Source organism: Alexandromys fortis, unplaced genomic scaffold (genome assembly GCF_014885135.2).
Source record: "Alexandromys fortis isolate MF-2015 unplaced genomic scaffold, M_Fortis_MF-2015_v1.1 scaffold_187, whole genome shotgun sequence".
NCBI lineage: Eukaryota > Metazoa > Chordata > Mammalia > Rodentia > Cricetidae > Alexandromys > Alexandromys fortis.
The window spans coordinates 2,585,366-2,591,365 of NW_026068088.1; the positions used below are offsets into that span (position 1 = coordinate 2,585,366).

Below are 6,000 nucleotides of genomic sequence, written 5' to 3' on the forward strand. Positions count from 1 at the left end.
GACTTTTGGACAAGACTTACAATACCAGACATGAATTCCCTTTTGTAGAGCCTGCCTGATATCAAACCAGATAAGGTTCACCGCCATTGTTGCACCACTGAGCACCTTATGTGGCAGGCCAGTATTGTTGCATGCAACGTCCACTGTAGGCTAAGACCAATGATAACTTTTCTCCCGCAGAAACTTTAGGCATACTTTAGCCACTTTCCAGGTCAGTCCCAGATTGATTTCTCTGTCCTGTAATGAAAGTGTATATGTTCTACAATACAGTTTCACCGTCTAGTTCTCGTGGACAACCAAGCACAACTGCAGTAGCTTGGATTTTCTGGGTTTCTGAGCCCTTCTTGGCTAATAACTCATATGGAGCTAGCAATCCCAGACCTAGCACTGGGATTTGTTGAAGAACCCATGAATATATGAAGAGCATAGTCCACCCATACAAAGCATCTCTGTTCAAACTCCATTTTAGAAAACCAGTATATTTTAAAATTAGCTTACAAAGTAGTAGTTTCCATTAGGCTTTCCATAAATCTGTTTTGGTTAGAGATCTCCTAACCCCTTCCTAAAATCTCCATCCCCATACCCCTTTCCACATAGTTTTTCTGCCTTCATTATTTCTCCTCCACACACATCTCCACCCCTGCACTTTAATCCCCTCCCTCCTCAGGCTTCTTTCTCCAATATTACATGTGTGCTGCAGTATAGGACATTTTTTTTGCCCTCAACTTTTTCTCATTGTATATTGAATTAAATAATATTAAAATGATTATAATTGTGTATGATGTGTGTATATGACTTCCATAACACATGTGGAGGTCAGAGGACAACTTTTGTTTCTTTCCTTTTGCCTTCATATAGATTCCAGGGATCAAACTTGGATCATCACATTTGTATGGCAAGGGCTTTTCCAATGAAACCATCTCATGGACCCAAAATAATCACTCTCTGAGAGACACCTGAGTGATAAAAACTTCTTCAGTTTCAGAATAATATTCAAATGTCTTTTCATAAAATGAAACACCAGATTATATAGGCAACATGTTCCTTGCCTATCGGTTCATATCACCTTTGTCAAATATCTCAGTCAATCCACACATGGTGCTGAAACCTACCCCCACTGGTATTCACTCTCACTTGGTGGCAATTCCTAATTATTTGCTTTCGGGAGAGACAATGGAGACACAGACTGACTAACTGCAGACTGGCCTGGAATTCCATTTGTAAATCAAACTGGTTTCAAAATCAGAGATCTGCCTGCCTGTCTCCCAAGTGTTGGGATTAAAGTCAAGTGTCACCATTTGTCAACCCAGTCAATCTCTGAGTCAGTGTGCAGCAGTTGGGTTGCGTTTTAAACCATTTCCGTTCTTCAATAATGTTTGAAGGAGCTTTTAAGGAGCTCAGCTCAGCCCCAACCTCTCCGTGTTTCCTCATTCCATTCCCTTTGTATTCACTGCAGTTCTCTGGGAATGACCAGTCTGGACCCACCCAAGAGTAGGTGGGGCCATGCCTGCTAGATAACTTTATAACTTCTGCAAGGAGAGATCTTAAAACTGAAAGATCTAAGGCGAAATATAGGTATGTGAACCAAGAGATAAAATTCAACTCTTTTTTTTAAATATAATTTTTTATTGAAAAAAAAATTTTCCGCCTCCTCCCCGCCTCCCATTTCCCTCCCCGTCTCCCTTTTCCCCCCTCCACCCACTCCTCACCCCCACCCCCCACTCCACACCCCCACCCTCACCAGTCTGAGGGGCAGTCAGGGTTCCCTGCCCTGTGGAAAGTCCAAAGTCCTCCCCGCTCCATCCTGGTCTAGGAAGGTGGACATCCAAACTGGCTAGGCTCCCACAAAGCCAGAACATGAAGTAGGATCAAAACCCAGTGACATTGTCCTTGGCTTCTCAGCAGCCCTCATTGTCCGCCATATTCAGAGAGTCCGGTTTTATCCCATGCTTTTTCAGTCGCAGTCCAGCTGGCCTTGGTGAGCTCACAATAGATCAGCCCCACTGTCTCCGTGGGTGGGTGCACCCCTCGTGGTCCTGACTTCTTTGCTCATATTTTCCCTCCTTCTGCTCCTCCTTGGGACATTGGGAGCTCAGTCCGGTGCTCCAGTGTGGGTCTCTGTCTCTATCTCCATCCATCTCCAGATGAAGGTTAATATTCAGGAGGACGACTATATGTTTTTATTTGGGTTCTCCTTCTTATTTAGCTTCTCTAAGACCATGAATTATAGACTCAATGTCCTTTATTTATGGCTAGAAACCAAATATGAGTGAGTACATCCCATGTTCATCTTTTTGGGTCTGGGTTACCTCACTCAGGATAGTGTCTTCTATTTCCATCCATTTGCATGCAAAATTCGAGAAGTACTCAGCGGTAAAATTCAACTCTTATCCTGGCTCTGACCCTCCCCAAACACCTTGTACAAACCAGTGTTTTGAAGTTTATTGTATTGCATTTAAATTAAAGATAGTCATACATAATATTGCTTCAGGGACATTTAGTACCCCCTGTATACTATTCTGGACCTGGAGATACAACTGAGATCAAGAGACAAAAACCTTAGGATTTCTTATAATAAACTGTGATAAAGCAATAAGATAGTTACGTTTGGTGGCAAATATATATAGTAAATATACAACTTTAAATAAGCAGCTAAAAGATGTCTTACCGAGCTACTATTTGAGCCTTGAGATTGTGTGATCATTAGGATGAGATTGCAAATATATGAATAATTATATGTATAATGAAATTCCATAAATTCATAGTAACATTCTTACGAAGAATGTCTGAAATCTTTAGGAGTTGGCTAGGTTTCTGCATCCTCCACCGCCGGCCGGCCTTTTATGGAGAAGGAGCACTTGATGAGTGCTAACTGTCTCTTGTTGGAGCTCCTCGCTGACTCTTCCCAGAGCCTGAGCCCTTAAATCTCTGTCTGCTTGCCCCAGCTAAAGTGCCACTTTCCAACTCTTCACTGTCTCTTATTCTCACATCCTGAGCAATACCAGCAAAGGATGCCTTGTGACGTCAGGTGGTAGTCCGACTGTTGCTAAATTGCTGTTGTCTTTCACTAGCCGTGTCTCTGGTTCTCATTTTTTCATATCACAAAGTTAAAAAGCCATACTAAACCAAGTTTCAGGCTCTACTCCGGGTTGGTTTTCACACAAATCACAAAACTAGCAGCTGGTGCCCCTAGTCCAAAATCTCCTCAAAAGCCTGGGCCAAGTCTTTAACAGGAACAGTAGTAGTTAAGAAATTAGCGTAAACCGGAACTCCCAAACTACAAAGCAAACACCTGATCTTTGCAGAATACCCACCCTCTCGGCATTGCTCGGCCTTCTTGGATCTTCTTCCGGGTCACACCCCAACACATAATCATCCCTCAGGCCTCTCCTACTGAGAATCCGTTGGTTCCCCCTTTGAGGAAGTGGAAGGTTTTAGGGCATTGATTGGTGTCAGCCGTTGTGACGCGATAGGTTACAAACAAGGCGTGCCTGGTCGCCATAGTAACGGTCCGTGCGCAGTTCCAATAGGCCAACGTCTCAGTCCCGTCTTCCGTCCCACGGAGAGTGGTTGTGTCCCAGGGGCGCGGCGGCGGAGGCGCTGAGTTTGGGATTCCCGAGCTGACGTGGCTTAGGTCGAGCGGGGGGCGGCCGGCGTTGCCGGTGGCGCCCACCTGCAGGTGAGTGTGGTCGGCAGGCTTCGCAGGGAGCACGGCATCGGCCCGGTCGCGGACCGCTGGCCAGGGGACACCGGGCAGCGGCGCTCAGCTGGCCGCCCCGCCCCTCGGGGCTCCGCCGCCGTCACCTGCCCGGCCTAGGTGGCGCCCGGTGCCCTCCGCCGCCATACGCGGCCCGGGACAGACACCCGGGCGGCCGACTGGGTCGTTACTACCCGGGGGAGCCCCGGAGGCGGGCGAGCCGGTCAGTTCTGCGTGCACGGCCCTGTGTCCGAGCGGCCGGTGGCAGCCAGCCTGGGCACGCAGCCGAGGACGCGGAGGGAGCCTGCCCCAGCCCTGAGCTCGGGCCCTGAACAAACTTTGTGCCCCGCGGGGGCGGCGGGACTCAGACTAGGCAAAGGGCAACGCTGTTGCCGCAGTCGGAGGCCCACGCGTGATCGTTGTGGTGCTAACGGGCTGGGAAGATGAGGAGGGAGATTTGATCCAGGAGTCAGAGGTGTTCGCAAGAGAAGGAACCTCGAAGGTAATTCTGGAGGAAAAACCTGGGGTTGTCTGTGTGGGGTGTGTTTGTCGCTGCGCCTCAGGAATGCGAATGGAAGCCGGAGGGTGAGCCCTAGGCGACTGGGGAAAGTATTTGCCTGGTTTATTTAAAGCGCTGCAGTTGGTCTGTGGAGAGAGGACCCTGTGAGGCTGGGACGGATATTTAAAATCATGGATAATAAACATGTTCACTTTGGAAGATAGTTGGAAGTTCTCCAAGCACACAAAGGACGACTTTCCAGATTTAAGCATCGTGACAGCGGAAGAGTTTCTAACAGTGTAGAGTGTCCTTTCCAGAAACATGAGTTAATAAGGGTTGGATGGTCAGAATGGCTGTAAAGGGTCACGTTCCGGAAATGTTCTGTTAGAAAAAGTCAGACGGTTTGGAATTGGTAGCGGGGGAATTGGAAAATAACTGAGAAGTTTCAGGGGCTGACAGTGTACCCAAATGGTAGAACGCTTGCCTCCAGGAGGCCCCGGCTTGAAGCGATGTGTGTACATAACACTGCTTTTACTTCCTTGATCCTGGAAAGACCCGTTTGATGCTTCCTTCTTAGCTCCAGTTACATTTGACTACGCTGTTCCTGAAAGATTTTAATTGCACATGCTATAGGTAAAACACTTTGAGCCTACTTCTAAGTGTATTTATTTTATGCTTATTGAGTATATCTTATGTTTACTGTAGATAGTGTGAGTACCTCTGTAAATATGCCACATGTTTATACAAATATAAAATACAAATTAAGAGAATGAAAAAATAAAAAATATGGCCCAATGCAACAGATTTTGAATATCACATAGAAGATTCTTCTTTGGTTTCTCAAGATGATTGTCCACATTTCTGAGGATTCCCACGCTTTCGTGGTGTGAACTTTTTATTCTAATGTAATATAGCCAGCCCTTCCTAAAAATAATGATCTTTAGAAGGTTTCCTTTTTAACTTTTTCACTGACTTTTAAAATTCACCTCTCCTTCCCTGCTGCCCCCACCCATTTTGAGTAAAGATACTACCCTCGTTTATAAAACATCATTAACTTTTCTTGGTTACCTATGAGGAATAAGTTATCTGTGAGACTTCTGATTATTACACACCATCTGTTATTAACAACCCTGTGGAAGGCAGACTGGGCTGCCTAAGACCCCCTTCCCCTTTAAGAACTGGGACTCAAACCCAGAGTCGAATGCTTGCTAGGCAACCCCTCTGTTGCTAAGGTACACCTCCCCTCCCCTCATAATAGTCCTTCTCAGTTTAGTTATTTTAGGTTCTGCTATATGCGCTTTTGATCAAGGGAAGTTCAAAACCAAAGGGTGTAATAATGTAAAGCCCAGTTCTGCCTTCTTACCTCTGTCACCTTTCCCCACTCCCGAAATCAGCCAGGTAAATAATTTGCTCCTAAGAGACATTCTGACTGCTAAAGCACATTTGTAATAATACGTCCCCTCAAGTGAGTCATGATACATCTTTTTGCCACTTAATATTATACATCGTCTCTGATCTTAATGTCTGAAACATAAAGGACTCAAAAATACATGCTAACAGTAGGAAATTCATTGCGGTGAAACTTCACCCCATGCACAAATATTTAAAAATACTGTGTAAAAATGCCTTCAGTCATGTAGTGGCTTTGTGGGAGCCTAGGCAGTTTGGATGCTCACCTTACGAGACCTGGATGGAGGAGGGTTTTCCTCGGACTTCCCACGGGACGGAGAGCCCTGATTGCTCTTTGGGCTGAAGAGGGAGGGGGAACGGATTGGGGGAGGGGGAGGGAAAGGGGAGGCGGAGG

General features: G+C 46.2%; 1 protein-coding gene across 1 annotated transcript in view; it reads left to right on the forward strand.

The window, feature by feature from the left end:
• Positions 1 to 3,526: 3,526 nt before the first annotated feature.
• Golgb1 (golgin B1) overlaps positions 3,527 to 6,000 on the forward strand; it is a 63,986-nt gene continuing 61,512 nt past the window's right edge. Inside the window, 1 exon segment of the mRNA XM_050122343.1 lies at positions 3,527 to 3,679. The gene's annotated coding sequence lies outside the window, so the exon portion shown is untranslated.